Genomic DNA, 25030 nt, shown 5'->3' with positions numbered 1-25030 from the left:
ACATGCAATAGAATACTTACTGAGCATGTACTATGTGCTAGGCACTTTGAGCTGGGGATTCTGGGGGGCAGGGGGGACAAAGCAGATAATACACTTTCCCCCATTCTAGTGGTGAGGAAAACAGATAATAAACAAAGACGATTAACACATAACAGCATTAGGAAGTATGTAAGAACATGGGGAGCTCTCCAGGTGAGCATCAGAGCAAAGGCCCTGGGGTGAGCTCACGCTGGGCCAGCTTGAAGACAGCAAGGGCGCAGAGGGCCTGGAGCTGCTGGGCTTGGTCAGGGTCGGGGTGATGTCAAAAGGAGCACATGGATGCACACCGCAAAGGGCTTTTCAGCCACTGGAGGGCTAGGGATTTTACTCTCAGAGGGATGGGCAGCCACTGCAAGATATCGCAAAAAACAATAAAATGCTCTTCTTATATTTTAACAGATGGCCTACCCAGTGGCTCACAGACAATGGGCAGACACCCTGTCCTGCTTCCAGATCAGAAAGCAGCTCCATCTCCTCACCTGGGAGCTGCTGTGACTCCAAACGTTCAGTCAAAGGCTCCCGGGGAGGAGAGCGTGCCCTGAGCACCCTCATCATGTCTGCGTTGAGAGGTGAGGTCTCAGGCCCCACCCAGACTCAGCAGGGCATAGCTCAAATCCTGGCTTCTCCAAACCGTCAGTTCACACTAGTGAATGAGGGCCACCTGAGTCCCTCCCGCACAGGGCTGTGAGAGGATGGAAGGGGGTGGCACCTGGGACGGGGTGGCCCAGGGGTCTTCTGACCAGTGTGACCCAGTGGTCAGTAGAGGGTAGCAGAGAATCACACTGGCTTAAATGTCACATCAGCCAGGGATGGAACCCAGCTCTGCCACTTACTGTGTGATCTTGGGCAAGTTAGATAACCTCTCTGTGCCTCAGTTTCCTCCTTTTTAAAACACTCATGAACAGCCTTCCTCACCAATGCACGTCTATGAGAATGACCACAATCCAGAACACTGAGTGGGGGGATGGGAGCCACGGGAACTCTTTCCACCGAGTGGAGTACAACTTGGTGCAGCCGCGCTGGAAGGCAGCTTGGCGGCTTCTTACAAAACTAAACACACCTGTACCATACGATCCAGCAACCACGCTCCTTGGTGTTTACCCAAATGAGCCGAAAACATATGTCCACACAAAAACCTGCAGATGTTTACAGCAAGCTTATTCATAATTGCCAGACTCTGGAAGCAATTGCGATGTCCTTTAGTAGGTGGTAGATAAATAAACTGTGCAGCATCCAGCAATGGAATATTATGCAGCGCTGAAAAAAGTGAGCTCTCAAGCCATGAAAACACACGGAAGAACCTTATATGCATATGACTAAATGAAAGAAACTGGTGAGAAAAGGCTACACACTGTGATTCTTACTCCACGACACTCTGGAAAGAGCAAAATTATGGAGCCAGAGGATCAATGGTTGCTGGTTGGGGGAGGCACGGGTTAGTAGCTGAGCACGAAGGGTTTTTAGGGTAGTAAAACTGTTCTGTATACTATCATGGCGAGTACATGTCATTACATGTGTCTAAACCTGTAGAATGTACAACCCCAAGGCAGAATATGGAATTTGGGTGATTATAATGTCAATGTAGATTCCTCTTTGTGAAAAACAAAAATTACCACTCTGGTGAATGATGCTGATAACGGGGGTGGCTATGCATGCGGAGTGGAGGGGCTATACGGGAAATAAATCTCTGTAGCTTCCTCCTCTCAATTTTATTACAAACCTTAAACTGCTCCCAAAAAATAGTCTTTTTAAGGGGGGGGAATAAATGGTGATGGAATGAGACTTGACTTGGGGTGGTGAACACACAATACAATATACAGATGATGTATTATAGAATAGTATGCCTGAAACCTATATAAATTTTATTACTAATTTCACCCCAATAAATCCAATAAAAAATAAAATTAAAAAAAATTTTTTTAAATTAAAAAATGCCACCTCCCCAATAGCCTTCCTCTTATAGTTGATGTGAGAATTAAGTAAGTTAATAGCATTAATAATTAAGAAGACAAGGGGTTTTGATCAGCCCCAGCACACAGCAAGTGCTCAATAAGTGTGTGTTGCCAGTTCCACTGGTATCAGCACGAACATTATCTGGGCCAGGCAAGGACATGGGCTCCCCTCAGGCTTCCCAGGGACCCAGCCTCACCAAAGGCGCCAGGTGCTCTGATCTGCCCGCAAAGGCAGGAATGAGGCAGCAGAGGGCTGTGCCAGTGGCAAGACACAAACACAGATGGGCTGAGGCTCCTGGCCAGTCCCTGGGTCCCCAGGCCCTGGCAGGGGCTGGCAGAGACAGCCGGCATCCCCCCCAGCCCAGCCTCCCCCCGCAGCCCCCCCAGGCACCCCGCCACAGAGCCGCATGCACTCTCTCATGTGCAGGTGGGCCTGCCCCACATAGCTCACTGGCTTGGATCTACTGGGTGTTTGTCGTGCCCCTGGAGCCCTGGCAACTAGGCTGCATGCACCCGGCAGAGATTCAGGCAGCTCTTCTATTTACACCGGGGGGGGCGGGGGGGGGAGGAATTCACTGACAAGTTCAGGGACACTGGTGGGCTCAGCACGCTCGCTGCACAGGCCCCACACACGTTCTCCGCTTTCCTTGGGGAGACTGTCATCATACTTAGAGATGGCCTCCAGTGTGGGGGGCTGCCTCAATGCACCCCTGCCCCACAAACAATGCTTCTCAGTGCCTGGCCCAGAGTATGGGTTCAAGGAATGAATGAGTGAATGCATGAATGAATGAGTGAATGAATGAATGAGAGAGCTCCCTATGGCCTCCCTATTAGAATGGGGATACCTCTTGGACATTAATGAGGAGTGGGTGTGTGAAAATGACAATTGTATGGAGGTTTCTATGACCATTTATAACATAAGCTGAGTCTCAGCATTCACCCTGCTTGAGAGGAAGACCACATTTCTAGAGAAGAAACCATGGCAGCCAGCAGGGTGAGGGGTGGTATTCTGAAGCCTCCCTATCCGTGTGTATCCTACTTGTACACCACCTCCAAGCAGCCTGCCCTGGTTTCATCTGACCATATCCTGACTCTTTCTGATCCTGGCAACCAGGCTATGGGCACAGATGCTGTCTTCTCCTCAGGCCCTTGAAACATCAAGTCCCGCCTGGCTCTGCAGGAGGGGCTCGGGAAATACTCATGGAGTAGGGATGCCCCCGGCGGGCCCTCTCCCCTGCCCACCAGAGCCCCCCGCCAGGGCTGAGGTGGCAAAGGAGGGTTCACTGCTCCCCGCCGACCTGGGGCCTTGATCCACGTGGCTGTGAGCGGAGCTGTGCCCGTCTGACAAACACCGAGAGGACAAAGAGGCTCCTGCAACTTATAAATCAGAGAAATCAGGAATGACAGTCCCTTTCCGTTCTGCGAGCGCCAGGTGATTCATCAGCGGGTCCCCCTGATTCACAGCCGCAGCTACGCCCCGCACCCACGTTCATAAATATGCGCACAGTCAGGCAGCCCGCGCCGTGGCCGCTTCCCGCGCCAGGCGCCGCACTTCAGCAAATCGCAGCTGCGGACTGGTGCGGATGCGGGTCCGGGCTAATCAGATCAACTTGCCTCCTTCGCCCCCAAGTGTTGAAACTGGGGAGACAGGAGAGGGAAAATCAAACCAACAAAACGTCTAAGTGAGGTGCAAGGAATGTTGCCTGAGGGGGTCCCACAGACCTGGGCATGGCTCCCCTTCGGGCCAGACTTCTCTCTGAAGGAGGAGGCACCCTCCCTACTGGAGGGGTGGGAGGTGCCCCAGGGGTGTCCATTATGGGCATCTCTGCCCCTAAAACCACCCAGGAAAATGGCGGGCTGCCCTAGTTAGAGGGCGGTGCTCCTCTGCGCACCTGTCCCCCAGGGAGCCAGCCCGTGGATGGCCACAGACCTTGCCTCTGCCGTCCCCGCCGCCCTGCTGCTGCTGACAACCTCTCATTCTGAACCAGCTCGCAGGGTCTGAAGTCAGCAGCACCCCCGGGAAGAACTTTCCTGGATTCTCCAAGATCACACAGCACTGGGTGGGGCCCCTCAGCCGGCCTCGGGGAGGCAGGAGTCTGGGAGTTAAGACAAGTGGCACGACCGTTTCCTCTCCCTCCTACCCCGTTTGCTTTTCAGCACAGACGGGCACTGAGAGGCCCACGCACGCAACTCAAGCGGATCGCGCAGCCCCGCTCATCCGCAAAGTGAAATGCAGATGCCACCAGCTCCCTGCGCCCCATCTTGCCTCCAAGCCCCCCGAAGTGGGGGCTGGCACCAAGAACCTATTGATTTATTATGACTTTTAAAAAATAAAATAAAATTAAAAAAACCCCAAACTGCCAAACAAACAACCCAGCAAACATGAAAATCCCACAGTCTCTCTCGCTCCCTCTCTCTCTCTCAACTCTGCTCAGGAATAATAAGTGTTAATTTTACACTTCATTTCTCAAAAAAATAATAGGATGTGCTTTTGCTTAAAACCAAGTCGGCCTGCTGGCACCTTTCAGGCTGAAACTGTGTCAGCCCGAAAGAGGAGCGAGGGCTTTGTGGAGCAGCGCCGTGCCGAGATGATAGCTCCCTGTAATGTCCTCGGCACCGACTTTTGTCTCCGAAAGCATTTGATCCCTGGCAGACACATACTTATTTCCATACAGGTCTTGGGGGAAGCCAGGAGGAGAGAGAGCTGATTATCAGAATCCTGAAGGTGAGGCTCAGGTGGGCCCCACTGATGTCAAAGGCAGTCCTGGGCGCACACTCGGAGGCCATAATTTGCTGCCTGGGAGGAAGGGGCGGTGGGCTGCGGTGGGAGCGGGCAGGGCATTGTTTCTGAGCTCTAATGCTCCCAGTGACCCGTTACCGCCACATCCACAGGCCTCATCGGGCCCCTCTCTAAGCAGGGACCCCAGAAAAGGGAAGCTGACCTGCGAGTGGTGTCATTAATGCATAACCCCCTCTGGCCGAGAACAGGTGACTGTCACCTGTGTTGACAGGGACCTAACTAGCCTCCTCCTTTCAGGGAGCAGTAATTAAGGACACAAAAGTTAGGTTCCGTCACTCACTTGCTGTGTGTACTTGGGTAAGTTACTTAACCTCTCTGAGCTTCAAATGTTCCTGCTAGCTGGCTGCTCTGCCACAGGACATCTGCCCTCACTGTGACGCTCTTCCCCCAGACATCTCCTCCTCCCCTCACTTCATTCAAGTGTCTGATCACAGAAGACCCTCAGAGAGCTCTGCAGACACCCCGCTGAGATGGCACACACTGCACCCTTCCCACACCTCACCTCACCCACCTTTCCTTTCCTTAATAGTGCTTGCAGGCCCTGGTGTTCTACAGAGTTGATTGTTTTATAACCAATTCTCTCTCTCTCTCTTTCTCTCACACACACACACACACACACACTCCACCAAGGCTATTTTGCTCACTGCTACATCACCTGTACCTAGAACAGTACCTGGCACATAGCAGGTGCTCAATAAATAGGCATGAATGATCTGTGTAAAGCACTTAGTACAATGCCTGGACATGGGGTGAGGGATGCTGGTAAATGCTGGTCACCACACACCAGTGGTCCCCAGACTCGCAGGGCGTGCATTCTGGCCAGCTCCAGGAGCACAGGTGTTGAGGGTCTCCCTCACCTGCCAGACCAGGAAAGGAAGCGTGGAGAGGCAGGGCCCCCACCTGGGACCCAGCAAGCCACCCTTTGCTCCTCGGTCACCTGGATCATCCAAAAACTGGGGGTGAGAAAGGTGGACAGGCCTGCTTGCCAGCACCAGCTCCAGTGACAAAAGGGCTGGGGACTCCCCCAGGTGAGGGGAGAAGGCAGCCCCACCCGACAGCGTGGGCAGTCCCAGCAACCACAGCATGGGCCCCGGGACAGCATTTCTGAGGATGGAAGGAACACGTGGACTGCCTCCCTGTCACCAGCTCGGGCAATGAACGTCACCACACTTCAATTCCACAGTCAGGGGGCTGAGCCTACGCCCACTCTGAATACGAGGTTGGTAAAGACCCCTGAGGTCCAGGACCCAGGCTCAGGCACACACAGGAGACATGGAGATAAGGAAGGTGGAGCCTGGGGCCGGGCATTCGTCCAGGCGAATGAGGGGTAAGGGGACCCTGGGAGAGGACCCCTCTGATGCCACTCGAACAAATAACAACCATAAACAGGTGCAGAAGACCTGGGTCGCTGGGGGGCTCAGCCCTTTGTTCTAAGGAACAAAAACCTTTGGGCAGAGAGAAGAGGGCAGATAATACTATCGGGCAGCCAGTTCAGGCTGTTTATCTATTCATTTGTCATTAACCACCACCAGGAAATGAACCCAGGCAAGCTGAGGGGAGGGAGAGGTGACATTTGGGCTTGGAGTTTACAAGGGGCAAAGGAGAAAACAAGGTCTGCGGGGAAGTCTTTCACCAGAGGCCAGCAGGAACTGGGGAGCGTGTGCAGGGGCCAGGACTGACCTTGGGATCCCCTCCCCCCCAGCCTGCTGCCCCCAAGCAGCTGCCGCCCTGGCAGGCAGGGTGTCGTCCCCAGACAGGAGCCCAGGAGCCAACTGGAAATGCAGACTCTCAGGCTGCACCCAGGCCCGAAGGGCGAGAAAGGGCCTCAGTGAGGGGTGCTGAGCTCTATAAAGTGCTCTGGGGACACTGATCTGCTGGAACCCTGTCGTCGTGCAGGTGTGTGTTCAGAGCCATCACAGGGCTGTCAGGAATCTCCAAGAGATGGAAGTTTTCTCCAGTCACTGCCTGTCCACAGGACAGAAGGCTGAGAAACCGGCTGAGAGTGGGACACACTTTCCCACTGTCCTGACGGGGATGGATGGCGTCGGATGTCTTTGGAGGCTGCTGGAGACTCCAGGGTGGCGCTGAGGGGGGCATCCCCGGTGCCCCAGACCACCAATGCCAGGGTGCCGTCAGGCATGCCCCAGCACAGAGCCCCTGTTACCCTAATTAATCCTGGAGGATGGGCTATGCCCTCCCGCCTCCCCTGTGGGGCACCTTTCCAGGTCTCGCTGGCCAGGAGGGACCCATCTCACGCTCCCCTGTGGTCCCCTGCATCTCACAGAGGCTTACAAATGAGCTCGGGCAGCCTGAACGGGGCCCCACGGGGGGACTAGAGCCTCTTCAAAATAGAGCCCTGACAATTAGGCAGTCTGAATTTTGAAAGGCTTGGGATTGATGGTGTGGACAGTAAAAACATCACCTGGGGAGCTGGGTGTAGTCCTCTGAGGGTGGCCTGAGGTCAGTTGCCATGGCAACGGAGAATGAGCTCAACCTTGTAACTGACCCTTATCTTTTTTTGATCTGTGGGCCACTTGGGGCCAAGGCTTGAAATCAACTGAAAAATAATCCGGTCACATATCAGAAAGAAAACTATTTATACTTATTTACCCAGGTACCCACCAACAACCCCCTTCAACCACGATGCCAATGTTGCAGGTCTGCAGGAGATCCCCAGACAGCAGGAGGGAGGGGCAGCTGAACTCCCCAATCTCAGTACAATGCAGTTGGGCTCACCATAGAAAGGGTTACCCACCCCCACCCCTGCCCCTCCATTCATTCTTGCCAGAAGCACTGGACCCTCCTGCCATCCAATACCCAGTAAAACTGCACCAAGGAGTGGGACCCTGAGGTTTCCCCTCCCCCCTGTACTCAGACAGTCCTTTCAGCCTGGCTTAGTCACTAGGCCGCCTGGCTTTCTTCCAGGGTGGGATCACTCTTTCCCTGCCAGAGTCGAGTTCCCCAGCCGATGTGCTTCACTCTGTGCATATAGTGTGTGTGAGTGTGTGTCGAGATGGGGTTGGGGAAGGAAGGCTGAGAGGAGGGACAATGGCAGGCTCTCACTCCTGGTTCCACACCCTGGGCAGGCCTGGCTGGTTCAGCCGCTCCCAAATGCGCCCCGGGGTTCCCATGGCAAGACTGGCCATCTGGCCAAGCCCCATCTCCAGGACGCTGCTGTCCTGAGTTGCACGTATTCTGCTCGCTCCCTCTTCTGAAACTCAAATCAGAAGACTCCAGATGGTTCCACTGAGCACCTGCTCCCAAGAGCCCTGTCAGATGGATCTTAGCTAGGGGTCAGTTAAGCCTGAGGATGATCCCGGGTAAAGTCCCCTTGAGATTTCCCATCACAGCAAACGGGACAGCTCAACTGACTGCTCTCTGCTCACCCGTCCCAACAAGAGGAGATCCTCTGAGAAGTGGAGGGGAAACGTGACTGAGAACAGCAGCCTAGAGGATGTTCCTGGTTCCACCCCAGACTCAGAGTGTGACACTGGGCTGAGCACTTTCCCTCCAGGCCTCAGTCTCCTCGTCTGGGAAGTGGGGAGAAAGTCATTCCTCATGAGGCTATTAAACGGAGTGAGAGAGAGCAAGGTGAAAAATCTGATCACAGTGCTACCGGCAGTGTGACTCTGTTGCTGTGATTCTGGATGTGACTCCACCCTGAAACTCCATGGCCAGGGTCTTGTCAATGGTGTGCAAGCCCCCGGGAGCTCCCAGGGCAGTGGAATCTAGCTGGTGCTTAAGAATCTGGAGGCAGCACTGCACGTGGCAGGTCCGTCCAGGTTACGTCCATCTGCGAATGCCTCTGCCACTTTCCTCGTCTGGATGCTCCTCCATCTCCAACCACTCCCCATATCTGCAAAGGCAGAACTTGGATCCAGATTTTAAACCCTTTTGTCCAATCATGACTCATGGAAACTCCCTATTTCTGGTCACCCTTCTGATGTTCCCATGCCCAAAGTTCCACATTGTGTGTGTGTGTGTGTGTGTGTGTGTGTATCCTCTCCTTGTCCCATTCTCTTAAAACTCAGTAGGATTTCCATGCAGGTCAAAGGCAGGGTTTGAGAGGAAGGCATGTGCCCGCCCTGGGCCTTCCTCATGGCCAGGTCCAGTGCTCTAAGCACCTCGAGCAGGCAGCCCGGCTGGACGGGCTGTGGAGGGAAGGAAGTCCTTCTGGTGCTCCGACTGCTCCCTCACTACCAGGGAACCCATCCCTGGGGGGACAGCAGCCCGGGGTGGTCAATGAGAAAATGCACCTCCTTTGCAGGGGCCCTGCTTACGAACTTCTTGCGGCAACTGACATTCTGGGTGTTTGTGACATTCAGGACATGGTGACTAACTGTCTTTGGCAAAAGAGAAGTCACCAACCAGGCCCTGGACACGTCACGGAGAGGCGGGAGGGCCCATCTCAGCTCCCTGATGGAGAGAGAGAGGGGACAATGGAGTGAGTCACCAAGTAAAGCCAGGGCTCCTGGGCCTTCGCTAAGAATCAGGAGAGAGAACTCCTGTGGTGCTCCAGATTTTAGGGCTTCTTTGTCTCCAAACCTCTTGAACTTGGGGCTCTGGGGGCTTGAAACACCCAACTGAAGACGTTCCGTTGCCGCCTTGCACCCGCGCCCTCCCACCTGCAGAAGACCAGGGCCTCTGAACATGAAGGTTCTGCGACATGCCCCGGGGACCCACTCAGGGAAACAAGCAGCTTATTCGTCCTTCGTCCTTAACACACCAAACGCCTACCGATGGTTATCACTGATCTTCAGGTTCAAGTTTTCCACAACGAGACAACTGATGAAAACTCCATCGTGCTAATAATCCTCAGATTAATGGCTTCTAATAACATATAATTAACATGACAGGCAGCCTGCAAAGCCCTTCCTGTCGCCGCCCCTGCCGGGGCCGCACGGATTCCCCCTGCTTCCACTATAAGGGCTTTTCTCTGCTGCTGACGTCCTTTCCCCTGCCCAGATCAGGTCTCTAAAAGAGCCACAGCAATGCGTCAATAAGCCAGACAGCGACCACATGTGCAGACACAGGGCACCCACATGGAATGCAGGTAGCACCATTTTTCAAATGCTTCCCATCCAGGTAGACACAGGACTGTCCCCCTTGTTACTAATACTTAACGCAAAAAGACCTACTGTTCGGCCTGGAAACAGCGCCTCACCTCGTGCTCGGCTCTGACCATGCTAACCGGCCCCAGGGCAGCCCCACCTCTCAGCAACTCCTGGGCAAAAAATACGTGACTCGACTAGAAAATAATGATTGAGTCCTACTGAAAGATCTGCACTGTCCAGTAGGACACTTACCAGCTGTATGTGGCTATTTAATCTAAATTAATTAGTTCAATAAAATAAAAATTCGGTTCCATGTGTCCAGTGCTCAGCAGCAGTGTGGCTGGTGCTACCCACTACCCAGCGGAGAGGCTTCCATCATGGCACAAAGTCAAGGGCAGGGGCTTGGGGTCTGTCTCACTAAATGCCAGGATCCAGGACCTCAGCCGTGTGTGGCAAAGAGTTGGCACTTAGTAAAGGTTGACTGGCTTGCGGTGTGGGTTTCAAAATGCCATGCAGAATGCCTCATCTCTTTGCCTGTTAGCACTGGTGGCAGCTGCCCTGCCTGGGAAACTGCACAGATGTGACCTACTCTACCCGTCAACTTAAACCTCTACCCTGGCAATTATGTGGTCGCTTTGACCAGGGCAGGTAAGAGTAAGGTGACTCGCTCAAGAGTAATGAAGTTTCTCTGAAGGGTGTAACTCAAATACTTGGATAACTCTGGACCAAGAGTTTGCCAGGCGAATCAATAACCATGGGTTACTAGCTAGTCCAGAGCCCACTTGTCACGCCACTGAGCTACCTCTCACGGAGCAACCGTGTCCAGCTCCCTGCGACTCCCCTGGGCACATCACAATGTGAGCAGAGAGGACGCCTGCCGGCTGTCAAGGCCCAGAGAGAGCACTACTAACCTCCAACCTGGCCCAGCCCTGTCGCTCGTGAAGGCAGGAAACTCAGCCCTCGGACTGTAAGGCTCAACTGAGTGGTTTGTGGGTCTCCTCGGTCTGCTTCTGCAGCTACAGCTCAAAGAACCGGGTTTTTGCTGTGGCACAAGTAAAACAAAAGTTGCAGCTAAAATTGGAAATTCAAACGGACATGGAATAAATGAATACATTCAAGCCAGTGATATATCCTAAAGTTGTGCCCTGACTCCAGCAATAATGAGAGCACGGAGCCTGTGCTGGGGAGCAGGTTCTCTTCAGTTCCTCTGAAAAGCCACAAGAGAGAGCCAAGCTGAGCCACACAGCCTTCCAAGGCATTTTCTTAGGTTAAACTTGGCTCTCTCATCCACTCCCATCTCCCCCCTCCCCCCCCACCACCAAAATATCACCTCCTTGAGGGCAGGCATAGTGCTACTTGCATTCTTTCTTCCTTCAACAGACCCAGGGCTGGGACTCCCAGGCCTGTTTAAGCCCCCAAGCTCCATTTAACATTAACATTGCTGATTTGTCAGCTCCCAGAGCACCCAGAGGCCAGAAGGGGGGTGTGCCACCTCCAGGCCCTGCAGCCCACCTCCGGGAGGCCTGGTCAGCTGCGTCTGCCCACAGCCAACTCTGTCCATGCTTGGCCCTGCCTTCACCTGCCTGGCAGGGCCCGAAGCCTGAGGTCTGTTTCCACCCCACCCGCCATTCCTAGCCCAGGGAGGCAGTTAGCTGGCAGCAAAGAGGCCCCACACCAGGAGGAGGAGGGGACAGGCAGCCTGCACAAGGCACAGGGAGGCAGACCAACTGCTGAGAGGTTGGGGGTGGGGGTGGAGGCCACCCCCAGGCAGCCCTCCACCCTCCTTGCTCGCTCAGGGAGAACAGCTGCCATTAGCTCTGATGAGAGGCAAGCAGTTCGAGGCCCACGCACCATAGCTGGAAAACGCCCCTCTGTACAGCTCTGGCTGGCGTCTTGCCTTTTTTCTTCTTGGAAAAGACAGCTGCAGAGATACCTTCTTATAAAACCACATCCAACACCTGGCAATCCACCCTTTGCTCTCCACCCCCGCCCCCCTCACCTCATCTGCTCTGGTCTCTCCCTCTGCCGTCCATCCAACATATACAGCATAATCCTCTCAGTCTATGTGGCCATCGTTTTACTCCCTCAAGAACCTGCAGTGGCTCCCTACCTCCCAGTGTAAAGCGACATTCTTCTGCCACACAGCCCAGGCCTCAGCTGGCCACACCCTGCTTCCTGACCCGCAAGCCCCGCCTGCCCCGCTGGCCTCTTTGATTTCATTCCTTGCTCATTCCCTACTCTGTACCTTTATTCAAACAGTTCTCAAGGCTTTGCCTCCATCCTTCCAACCACGATTTTCCAAGAGAAAGTCCCACACAGCATTAGAGTCCCTGGTTCCAGTTGCACTCAAAGCTATTGGTAATTCTGTGAACAAAAATGTGTCTTTCAAAAAATCCTTCTCTTTGCTTAAGCTAACTTGGCGGTCTGTCACCTGCAACCCAAACAATCCTGGGTAATAAATTCTCTGAGGGCAACAAACAAGCAGCTCTTTTCCTTGTCTGGTGCTTCTAACAGGAGGTCTCAATAAACGCTAACAGTCTGGCTAGTTGCTAGATCCACACACCCCGCACGGCTCTGACCGGCCTGGAGCATTCAGGCCAGGGTCCGTGCCCAGTGCTGGTGCAGGCGCACGAGCTCAGCCACGTGGCTCTGGGTCCACAGACACCCACATAGGCTACTCTGGGAGGAGTCCCCGAACATGTTGGACCTAGTGCGCCCTATGACCCCACCCCCACCAAAATGCTGTTCTCAGGCCGGACACAGGCCATGGCTTCCTCACTCACGACACTGAGCGGTACAGCCCGTGGACATGAGTACACCCTCAGAGTCAGGGTTCCAATGCCCCTCTTGCCACCATCCAGCTGTGGGGCGCTGGGTGAGTGGCCCAACCTCCCTGGACCACGGTTCCCACATGTAAAATGAGGAATGTCACATCCCTATGTTGTGGAACTGTGTGAAGATAGTCTGGGCCCCACCACAGTGTTGTCATCACAACCATCACTGCTACTGACCGCCAGGCACCGGGAGGGGCCCTAGGGTAGCAGGCCAGCGAGACACTGTCTGTGGTCCCAGTTGCTTAGGGGTGAGGAGTCTAGGAGGCGAGGCAAAGGGACATGCGGTGTGCAATGATGCAGTCACACAGAAACCCTGAAAACACCCCAATCAGGCCTTTCACAAAGCTCTAGGGGAGACTGATGATTGGAGGCCTCTGCAGACGGAGGGGCTGGCTGAAGCTGGGCACCCAACAACCCCCCCCACCATAGCCTGTCCCCGAGTCCTTGGACCTCCTTGCAGGACACATTACAGCCTTGCTGATGCAGGGCCCAGGACGCAGGAGCCATTCCCCTGGAAGGGGCGGAAGGATGGAGGCCCAATGAGGACCTGGGCTCCTGCTGTCACTGAGGGACTTGGTCTGGTAAGATGACACCTCCCTCCCCGCTGAATATGATCAGGAGATGCGTGTGCAAGCACACACACACACACACACACACACACACGCCCCTCCACAACCCACTTTGAGGGCCCACAAATTAAAGGAGTTTCTCAATACAGAACCACCCATCACAATAAAGGCTGCAGTCCCCAACCCCACCCACAATGCTAACCTCAGATTCTGGGGAGAAACCCCAAGTCAAATGATTTCTCTGCCTTCACCTCATGCTGAACACACGAGGGCCTGACCCCAACAATGAGCTAAAATCCAGAAGCCAGATTCTCAACAGTGCCGTGAGTTTTGTCTCCATGACTCCTCTGGACAGGGGCACTGCCCGGCCCTGTCCCGGCCTCCATCTGGACGGCTCCCTCCTCCTTGCCCAGATCTGAGAAAAGCAGGAATCCCATACACCTGTTGGTGGGGCCAGGGGCCAGCATGAAGTGAAGGTGGGGGTCCAGGTGGCCTTCTGCCCAGCTCAGGACAGAGATCGCCTCCACGCCTCCCGCGGGCTAAGCCCTCCCCAGGAATGGCCTCTGTGCTTCCAGCCAACAACACTCATGCATTCACCTCGCAGGAACACGTCCAGCCCACCCACCCTCATCTACAGTCCCGAGGGGACTCTGCCCTCTGCACCAAGAACTATCCTTCCTGCCTCTGCATGTGCAGAGCTGCCCACTCACTCTCCCCCACAGCCTGGGAAAGTGCCCAACACACGGTGGGCACTCAACGAGTACTTGAAGGAAGGGGCCTCTCTAAAGACAAGCAGTATTTAGCCCGTCCCCAGCCCTGCGGGCCAGAGGCAAATGCTTTATCGTAGCCTTCTCCCACCTTACACCCTTACACACAGATAAGTGGAAATAAACAAAACCAGGTACTCAATACAATCCTATTTGGGTTTAAAAGGGGGGGGGGGGGAGTGTAATTACATTTGTGTGTGTGCTTTTTGACAAAATTCCCATAAAACACACGCCAAGGGGGTCAAAGAGTCCTCTCTGGATGAAAGAATATGTTTTTCTTATTCTTGCTTGGCTGTATTTTCTAGTTTTTCTGCAATAAGCAAGGATAGCTTTCATAATAAAATAAAAGCTTTTTCATTAAAATTTTTAATCCATTGGTTAATGATTAAGACAATGGAGGCAATGACAGTGTCCCCTCTCTGGCTTGGTGTCCCCATCTGTAAGGCGAGGTGGCTGGCCAGAGCTCGGCTCGGCCCCGCTCAGGCCCTGCTCTGCGGCCCTTCCCATGGGAGGCTTCAAGCAGCAGCACAACGCCTCACTCAGCTCCCCACTGCCGCTGGTCCCCACCGGGTCCCCGCCTCCATGGGGTGATTTACCTAGACCCAGTGCCATCTTCTGCCACATTTCAAGTCTAGGCTCTGCCACTGTGTGACATGGCAGAGCCTAGACTTCTGCCATGAGGCTTCTGCCACTCTGTGCCCCAGTCGGTAAGATGGGGACAGAGTTGATGAGATACACTGGCATGTGTGGAGCGTGGGGTGCCCCCACTGGGCTCTGGCCAGCGAAGCTCTCGCACAGGGCTGGGAGGGTGCTCTGGAAAGGTGTGCGTCACCCTCCATTCCCCATGCAGGGCATCCGGCAACATGGGAGCTGATGTTCAGGCTGGTACCCCGCAGAGAAGGGGGCACACCTGATATGACTCATGGCCACAAAGCCAGAAGCCAGGAGGGGTGGGGAGATGGGCAGAGAGGAGGGGAGGCTGGTGTGTGGCAGCCCCACAACCCCTCAGACGTCCTTAGCAACCCTGCCTCGGCTTGGGTCAAAGCTGGGCCCGGCCCCAGGGGCAGGCGGCAGCTCCAAAGGCTCCCAGGCCAGATGCCGCCTGCCCAGATCCTCGCCCCGCGTGAGATTGAAGATGACAGGCTCTGGGGGCCGGAGGAGCTGGGTCAGAGGAGGCTTGGCAAGGAGTGAGGCAGGAGAGCAGCTGGGCTCCCAGGGCCTGGAGCCCCAACCCTCGGAGGGCCCAGCAAGGGGCTGCCCCTCCACCCCTCGAGTCTCTGAGATCTAAACGCTCCCCGTCCAAGGCTGGGGTCCTATTACCACCCCTTGCCATCCCGCTAGCTTCCGAAGAGACAGTAGGAAGTGATGTGAAGACCCAATATTTGTATTTTGGATGCTAATTTGACAGAGGAGTGGGCATGGGGGAGTGTTTATAATCAGCACTCCAATAAGCCCAAACGACGCCAGTATTTTATAAGCTTGTTAGAAACAAATCACCCCTCAGCTGATATTTACTTACTGATGAATCATAAAAGGGCTCAATACACAAAGAGTGAATCCAAAAACTGTCTTTCTTCGGTCCCGTCCTCGGCAGCCATGCTGGGAGCCCGAGCCGGCTCCCCCCAGCACCTGTCCCCAGCTTCCCAGGCCCAGCAGCCTCCCCAGGGGTGGCAAATCACTGGCACCAGCCCCATCTCCATGCCCACCCTCCTCCCCTCCCCCACCATCCAGGGCCTAATCTGAGGCGCGATCCGTCCTTCTGGTGCCCCCCGAGTCCTCCGCGGGAGCAGATCCAATCCAGCTAATTTGCATAATGATGAAGCCCTCCAGTGCAGGCTGGGTCTTCCGAGGGTTGGGAAGAAATATGCCCTGTCCTTTGGAGAGGCACACAGAAGGCCCAGTGCAGCCTGGGAGGAACAGGGCACCGGCGGGTGGCCGGGGGCGGCGAGGAACCGGCAGCTCGCCCGCCAAGGACAGCTTAGCTCGGTCGCCTGCTGAGACCGGGTCCAGCTGGCCCAGCGGAGGAAGGACTGCCCAGGGCTGTAACCAGCAGGAAGCTGGGTTCAGAGTGCCAGCTCCACACCCGGGCTGGACAGGCCTGGATCATAGCGACCGCCATTCTCTGCCTGGCTGACCTTGGGCAAGCAGCTGACCTCTCTGAATCTCAGTAGGGCCAGGCAAGGCAGCGGGCAAGACACTGATTAGAACAGGTTGATAGGATGCAAGCACTGCCAGCCGTTATTAAATTAACACCATCATTATTCTTATCCATCCACCCATCCCACCCATTTATTCACAAATGCTAGGTATTATGCAGGGCAGTCCAGGAGATGGGGAGGAATGAGACCCTTTGCCCACCTTTAAATCGCCTCCAGGGACAAAACCACTCTGCGGTCCTGATGGGAGGGCAGTACTTGCCCTTGAGGGAGACAGGACAGGCAGGGGCGTGCGGGAGCTCTGGGGCCGTCAGTTCTGCCTCCGTGGTCTGGATGTGTGCATTTCTGAAAACTCATCAAGCCGCGCATTTCTGATCTGTGCATTTTTCCAGATGTATGTCATACCTCAATAAAGTTTTGGTTTTTTTTAAATAAGTTTTTATTGATTTCAGAGAGAGGATGGGAGAGGGAGAGAGAGACAGAAACATGAATGATGAGAGTCACTAATTGGATGCCTCCTGTACGCCCCCTACTGGGAATCAAGCCCACAACCCAGGCATTTGCCCTGATGGGAAATTGAACCGTGACCTCCTGGTTCGCAGGTCAACACTCAACCACTGAGCCACGCTGGCCAGGCTTCAGTAAAGTTGTTAAAACCTCTCGTCTACTCAGAGAGGGAAAATAGCCAGGTGTATACATAACAGCAGGCAGGAAGGATCAGCTCCTTAGGAGGGATGAATAAACATTTAGGATGGGGGTCAGGGCAACACCAAAAGGGAAGAATGCCTTCTGGAGAGGTGAGGAGCACTTTTGCAGGTGTCTGCTGCACAGTGGGTGCACAGTAGATACCTGCTCAGTGAATGAGTGAATGACGAATGGCTTCCTGGAGGAGGTGACCTTGCAGGAGCATGTTGATTTGTTCTGGAGGAGGGTTCTCTCTGGGGCAAAGGCTTGGGAGCAGGTTTGCTCCCTGGGCCAGGTGCCACCTGTGTGGCCCCAGGAATGGGCACCTCTGCCTTTGTGGGGCTCCTAGTCTGGGGGGAGCCAGATATACAAGAAACAATCTCAGGGGGATCCCATTCTCCTTCCATTCTACAGATATTAACCGAGCGCCCCAGGGCAGAGTACAGCACTAGGTGCCGACGACAGGCAGGCGAAGAGGATGGCGGGGCCCTGACCTCACAGCGTTTCCTGCTTCCAGCAAGTAAGCGCTTCTAAAAAAAACTAGTGCAAATAACATGAAAACTGAAGCCACGGCAGCCTTCCATAGTCAGTCACTAATCACGCCAGCGATGCTACAGGGCCGGTGCCATTTTCATTCCCATTTATGGATGAGCAAGTTGACACTGAATGAAGCTCAGCTATTAGCCCAAGGTCGCAGGGCTCACCGCCGTGGCTGGCCCAGCACAGAAACACAGCTCGCACCTGCTGCACTGTCTCTGGGTGCTGGTCGGGAGCCACAATGACCCTTCCCCGTGGCTTCTACAGAACACTCTCACACCCGCACCTCTCACAGCCCTGCAAGGAAGCTGGGCGGAGGCACCGCTTCAGACAGGGACACTGATGGTAATGGGCGACAACAGAAGTGGGCCCCAGTGGCCTCATCCAGGGCACTTTCCCTGCCCAATGCTGACAGAAGAGGGGGAGCCAGGCAGGCTTGACAAGGGCCAGCTCAGTACCCCGGGGTCTCATGTGTGTAAGCCTGGGCCCTGGCTCCGACAGACCCGCAGCAGCTCACAGACCTGCTCAGAGCCTGCAAACCACATGAGCATCATTCCCACCCTGCCCACCACGCACCAGCCTGGGCGGCTGCCTCTCTGCCCACTCCCTGCCTCCGCCCGGCGAGGAAAGCAACCGCGGCTGCCGCAGAGCCCCTGCTGCACGGCTCTCAAAGCAGCCAGAGCAGGCACTGCTGCTTGAAATGGCTATTTTGCAGTTTGGGGTGCAAAATTATTTTCCATGGCACATGGGGAGTGGGCAGAATGGATGTACCTGTGCCGAGGGGCAGTCCTCCTGCCTCCCAAGCAAATCTGCAGACACGGGCCCAGCCCCAGCTCTGAGATAGGGCGGGAGGGCTGATAACTATTAACACTGACCAAGTACAGTGTGCCAGGCATCGTGCTGAACACTTCCCACCTGGACGGGCTCATGCCATCTCTCCAGGGGGTAAAGGGCAGTGGCAGAGCCCAGGCATCCCAGCCACAGAGCTCTGCTCTTACCCCCAGGCTGCACTAATCTCCTCCCCATTGTTAATTATGGCCATTGGCAGTCGAGGCATACAGGCAGTTAAGTCCAATACTTAATTTCTGTTCTGTGCAAAGCACAGAGCCCGGTATTGGAAACAGACGCACGCGTGACCACAAAGCTGTCTACGTGATGTTTCACATGACTGTGCCCACAAACGCAGCTGTCTCCTCTCAGGTTGTGTTTAACCGTCAAGCACTACACCCCGCATGTAGCAAGTCCACAGCAAACGTCATCTAAGCAAAAAAAAGTTAATACTGTTTACGGGGGTCCCCTTTTTATTTATCCCTGCCGGCAAGTTTCCGCTTCACCCCCTCCACACACATCCACTCAAACAGTTACTTCCTCTGCCTCCAAATAGTGACTTTAACCGAAGAAACTCCTAGCAGTGTGTGCTTGGGGGAGTCGCTGTCCCTCTCTGAGCTCAGAGTCCGCGTAGGGAAAGGAGGCGATGGGATTGGAGAACTCACAAGCTCTCTCAGGGCCCAGGGCACCCAGGTGTTAAGGGAGAGTCTGCGTCCTAACTGTAAAGGCCTCTGTAAAGGTCCCTGTCAGGTCAGGTAGCTGGAGGATATCAAGAATAAGCATGTGAGCATTTCATTAGGAAGTTCAGGATTTAAACTTGAGAGCAAGACATCTGAGAGACGGTCATGGTGAGTACCCAGGAGCAGCTAAAGAAACGTTTCTCTGGAAGCTAGAGATGTCATTAGGAGGCTCAGAATTAAATGCCGAAGCTGATGGGCTATGGGCGGGACACTGATTTGTAACGCTCTCAGACTATTCCCTGAGGTTGCTACCAGTCCCTACTGTCTTACCCTCAACGGCCCGCCCTTACCTGCCTGGTCCTTTATGGCCATTGAGCTTGTGACCCTTGTTAAAGAAAATTCATTTTCCAAGGCAGAGCAAGAAGGAAGAGCGAGCATATTTGTAACTAGGGGATGTGGATGCTTGATGCCTATAATCTGTGTGACTTCAGGAAAGTCACATAACTTCTCTAAGCCTTGGCTTTCTCACTGCCAATAGTGGGCACATCTGTATCTATTTGATATTCTTTCCAGGAAAAAAAATCGAGTTTCCCAGCACCCTGAAGGAAAATCATGAAATTTGGGGGAAACTACGGAGATCTGTATCAGTCAGCCAGACCAGAAATGAACAGTAAGTAACAAACAGTCCCGAAATCACAAGGGCTGCAAACAGCAAAGGTTTCTCATTTGTACTTCATGTCTGCTGTAGGGGAGGGGGGCTCTGCTTGTGGAAACCATTTGGGCTCCTAAGGTGGCAGGGCACCTTTGTCTGTAGCACTGGTAGTCACCGCACCCGAGGATGAGGGACAGCTCTGGAGGGTCTCATCCTGGCAGCTCAATGCTCAGGCCTGGCAGTGATGCAGGCCACCTCCACTCAGCTCTCTGGCCAGAATTAGCCACTGCAGCCCACCCAAGATAAAGGGGCCAGGTCCTGTAATTCTACCACGTGCTAGTGATGATGACACCAGCCACTGCAACGTTCACCAGAAGAGCAATGACACTCCCCAGAGAATTTAAAACAGGAGTCAGGAATGTATGGAAGAAAACTCACAATGGCAACAAAGCCTCTCAGAGAATGTTCCAGCTCACCGAGGCTCAGGGTTCGGAGGGTGAGAAGTGAGTCACACTCTCTCTCTCCCTGGGTCAGCTCCAGAGTGGCGAGTGGACCCGGCCAGAGCATCCCCTCCCCCGCCCACTCTGAAGGCAGAGGGTGATGCCCTCCTTCGGGCCACCCGGCTCTCCAAAGAGCACCCCAGGTAAATGCCAGGTGCTGTTGTGGGGCTTTCCGCAAGCATCGCTCCTGACGCTAATGGCTTTAGGAGGCCACGCGGCTGCACGCCTGGCATCTGAACCGCGTCTGAGGCCAGGTGTCGCATCTCTAATTAGGATGGGGATTTTTTTCACCCGGCACAGAATTTACATAATTGGGAAGGAGGTTACAACGAGGACCCTCCCCGCCGATTGTGCGTTTTCCATGCCCTCCTTCCGCGTTCCCTTGCACACTTCAAATTTAAGGGAGAAATTGAATCTATTTGAATTTTTTGAAATTAATTATCATCATTGCCATGGAAAATGTATCCACTGCCTTCCTTCGAGAGTTGAGGGAGGAGGGGGCAATCTCATGTGCAGAAGGGCCCTGGGAGTGGCACGTGTCCCCCACTGTACTCTTAAGGAAAAACCCACTCACCCAGGGTCTCACCCGGCTGGTGCTCAAGGCACCTCCCAGCTCGGGCTGGGCATCCTTCGGAATTTTTTTTTAGCACCGAAATTAATGCTTTAAAATGTCACTTGCTACAGTAAAATTTATCAACATTATTATATACCATAGAAACTGCCATCCCAGACAAATGCGCGACATTAAAATTTGGTCTAGAGCTCCCCAGAGGAAACGTTGGCTGCAATTTGTATAACAGTTTATATATTTATGCTATTTAATGGTACAAAGCAATAATTATGACTTCATTCACTGATAAGCAGTGGCGTTCCATAAATCTGACTCGGATTTAGAACACGCCAGCTCTGTCACCAGCGCGCTAGTTGTAAATTATGTTGCTGTTAAAAAAAAAAAAATCCAAGCAAATATGAAGGAGCAGCAGGAAACTAATAATGCATCTCCAGCTGTTCCAGTTAACCTGCAAATGTGGCCATCTGCACGCGGAGAGGGAGCAGGGGGACCGGGGGAAAGGAGGGAAGAGGCCTCTCGCCTCGGGACGCACACAGCCTTGCGCTGCGTCCAGAAGTGACCTTGCTCCTCGGGGCCAGGCAAACTTGGCCGGGATCCGGGAAAGTTCCCAGACACGGGAGGGTCCCCTCTCCATTGTCCTGGCACCTACCCCAGCCCCACGCTACCCCCTCCCCTGACCAAAAATAAGTCTCGGTGTCATCTTTCCTTCCTGCCCTTGCAGGAGGCTGGGCTTCCCATTTACTGCAGCGCTGGCCTGCATCCTTGACAATGCTTTCGTTCGTTTCTTTTCCTCTTTATTTTTTTGGATTTTAACACTTCTTCACAGACCTGACCTGCATCATTAAGAAAAGGCAAGGGGGAGGGGCAGGAGAAAAAGGAGTCATTGTCACAGAGGTGCGCCTGCCTTACACGGAGTCACAGGCACAAAAGTTCGAACTGGCCAGTAAGACAGAGATGCTCAGATGGCCACAGGTCACAGATCTGGGGCAGTGACGGCCAACCAGGCTTCCCACTGCTGGAACCAAAAGGCTCTCAGTTCCGCCCGGGGAGTGGCATGCAGCAGAGATGGTTCTGTGGGCCACAGAAGGCTGAGGGACCCGCCTGCCAGGGGCTTACCCAGCCTCCAATAGACTGGACGGCAGACCTCGCCCCCAGGCGGGTGCAGGGTTCGGTGCAGGGCTCAGCATCAGCTGTGGCTCCCTGTGGCTGTCCCTAGGCCTTGGAGACTCCATTCTCTCTCCCCGCTCCAGAGGCGGCAGGGGAGGCCCACCAGGTGATGGATCTGGCACATGTCCCCTTTCTCTCCATCTCAGAGCCAATGAGCAGCTGTAGCAACAACAGCCAGCCTGCAGTGCCTATGGGCCAAACCCTTGACGTGCTTCCCTAACTAATCCTCCGACCAACCTTGGTGCAGAGCACTCAGTTATTCCCACTGTACAGATAGGGACACTGAGTCAGATTGCATCACTTGCCCAAGATCAGCTCAGCTCAGCGAGGGAACTGCACTGATGAACCATGAGCTTTAGAAGGATGTTTGCAGGCCATCTAACCTGGGCTTTTCAAAGTTTCAAAGTGCAACCTACAGCAAAGAAAACATGCGCCACGACTTAGTGCCACACTAATTCCCACACATAAAACCAAAACAAACTTTCACGAAACTGCACGTTACTAAGCGTGAGGTACTCTGGCAGTTCCTCCCCTCCCTCCCATTCTGCCCCGCGGCACCTCTGCTCTGCTCACTGTTTCCTTTGCATTCTGTTGGCCGGGGCTGTCTAGGTTGACTTCGGGCAGCCTCCAACCTGGAAAACAATGGCTGCTCCATTCCCTTGTTTTACAGAAGCAAAGCTGGGGCTCAGAGAGGGAAGCGCTTTGCCAAGGCCTCGGTCTGTGGTCCAACCAGAAGCGAAGCCCAGGCCTCCAGCCTTCTTCCCCCTGACCTTGCTGTCCATGTCCTCACTAAGCCCTTCCTGGGCTTCCCAGTACCCACTTCCAACTCCCCTGGGGCCAGGTGGGTCCCTGGCCCTTTCAGGTCCCTGCCCATAGCGGGGCACAGGAGAGGGCTCCGTGTGTGGACGAGGTGAAGACGGGGCCCCCAGAACTGCTCGCGCCTCGTTCTGTCCACAGTGGAGTGGCGCTGACCAAGGAGTCTCCCTCTGAGGGCCACAGCCCAGCACCCCACAGCGGCTGGGAAGTCAGATGGCGATCTGCAGAGCAGGCTGGGCACACCGCCTGGGACACGGTGTCCTCCGCTAGGGTCAGGCTGGGTGTTCAGGGAGCTGGCTGTCCTGCTACAGACAGAGAGAGGAGGCAACAGGGTGACTGGCAGGATAACCACAGGTGGAGCCAGCACATCTTCCCCAGGGCCTGGTCTCCCTTGCTGTCATGTCTCAACCAGAATGGCCGCCTCTGTCCCGTTCCCAGGTGGGTCCTCCAAGGCAGGCCCTTGGCCTGGGACAATGGGTGAGAGGCACGGTCCCCACCCTCCTTCCTGTTCACAACTCCCTAACATTTGGGCAAAATGATTTGCAACTCAGAAAACAGTGTTTCTTGGCTGCTCCAATTGTCCCAGATTTTGGACAACCTCGGTTCAGATGTCCAACCACCAGCTTTCCCACCAAAAGTCTCAGAAGCCCCCAGAGCGTCAGTAACTATGATGAGCGGCAGGACTCCCTTCCCATCGGCACCTCAGAGCACCCCTGCGCCCCCCACCCCACCGCACATCCGCTTACTGGGAGACGCGCGCAGAATGGAGGACACGGCCTTTCATTTTGATGGTCTGAGCAGCGCCAATTCCGAGAACTAGGAGGACAATCCCTCGGTGGGACCCTATTCAGTCGCTCGCTGACTTGCCCAGAAGGTCCTGGAGGCCAAGCGAGCAGCTCGGTCTTCTTGGTGGCTCAAGGACAAAGGATGGCCAGGCCCGGGGGTGGGGTCAGGCCTGCACACGCTTCAAAACACACAGGGTGCACTCGTTTCGGCTGGAACCCCGAGAGCGGGGCCGGTGAGGGACAGCCAGGCTGCCTCCTCTGGAAGGGGGAGCAGCCACGGGGGGCGGGGGGGGGGGCACGGGGGGCGTGAGGGGGTCAGGGAGGGGGCAGGCGCTGGGGGGAAGAGGCCCCCGACCCCTGATTCTGAGGCTGGACAAATGGGATGGAAAGGTGGAGCAGCGAAGGGGCCCCAGCTCTGGCTGGGACACAGGGCTCGGCAGGTACCTCCCTCAACCCAAAGCTGTGGTTCTCCTTCGGGGGTTGCATAATATACATAATATAGATTCTTTTTTTGGAATTAGCTGCCAACATTTTTTTTAAAGCAAGAAATCTGATATAGACTCTAGATTTGGAGCTTGTGTAGAAAACTCCGAGCATCTGGACTCTCCCAGACGCAGCCCTGGAAGGGCCTGGGCTCTGCCGGGACACAGCAGCCCCACTGGCTACTTCAGGCCCCTGCAGCTGGGGTGAGCCAGGTGTGGTTTCAGGTGGAGCGACGGGCTGGAGGGAGGGGGAGGGGACAATGCGGCCCTCACTGCAGCCCCGCCACCCCCCAGGCTGTGCTGATACCACTCCTCGGCAGTGTGATATGAATATCATGTCAGAGACTGAAGATATTAAGGGTGACAATGCATTATTACTGCGGCGGGGAAATCTCGGGAGCCTCGGAGATAGGATTTCAAAATCCTCAGCCCAGAATCAATAATGATGCCCAAGAATTTATAAAAGCAGTACATCCGTCTGCATTTGAGAGGACACACTTCTGTCTCTGGCTAAACTAAGGGGACGGGGTGACATTCCAGAACGGTAGGAAGAAAGAGTGGAAACCGTATGGTGGGGTCCCAAGTGATGACGCTTAGTCTACAGCACCCACGGACTCTCCCTGTGGGGTCAGGCCAGGAACCCGAGGGGGCCCTCTGACCCGTTCAGGGGGGGACAGTGATGCAAGGGAAACCCTCCCCGGCCACTCCTGGACGCTCTCCACCCTGGACCCCGCGTTTCTGGAGTGAGCGGGAGTGGACAAGAAGTCTGGGGTCTGGGACACCAGCAGGTCCATTCCTAGCTATCAAATGGGTGTAAAATAGTGGCTCCACGTTTCTTCCAAGATTGTTGTGATGGTCAAAATTAATTTTTTTAAGAAATCAAACGTGCTTAGGAGGCATACAACCCAATAGGAAGGGCACAGGCTCTGAAGGCGGGAGGAGCTGGGTTCAAATCCTGTCTCCAGTCTGGAAAATGACAGTGATCACACTTTCCTTACCTCATAGGTGGGTAATGAGGGCTGGAGGTGGTATCTGCACAGCGTCTGGCACAATATTGAGTCTCCATGATTGACAGCAGTTTCAATATTATAGTTATTAAAATATAAAAAATAACAAATACCAGGTATTACAGCATTACAATCTCAAATGTACTTCAT

General features: G+C 54.5%; 1 protein-coding gene across 2 annotated transcripts in view; it reads right to left on the bottom strand.

The window, feature by feature from the left end:
• ZNF423 (zinc finger protein 423) overlaps nucleotides 1–25030 on the bottom strand; it is a 271340-nt gene that overhangs the window by 27636 nt on the left and 218674 nt on the right. The gene's annotated exons all lie outside the window — the stretch shown is intronic.

The sequence above is a fragment of the Miniopterus schreibersii genome (assembly GCF_964146895.1).
Source record: "Miniopterus schreibersii genome assembly, chromosome: 18".
In the NCBI taxonomy this organism is placed as follows: Eukaryota; Metazoa; Chordata; class Mammalia; order Chiroptera; family Miniopteridae; genus Miniopterus; species Miniopterus schreibersii.
Note: the sequence above shows the minus strand (reverse complement) of the source record. Positions and strands in the feature narration are given on the sequence as shown.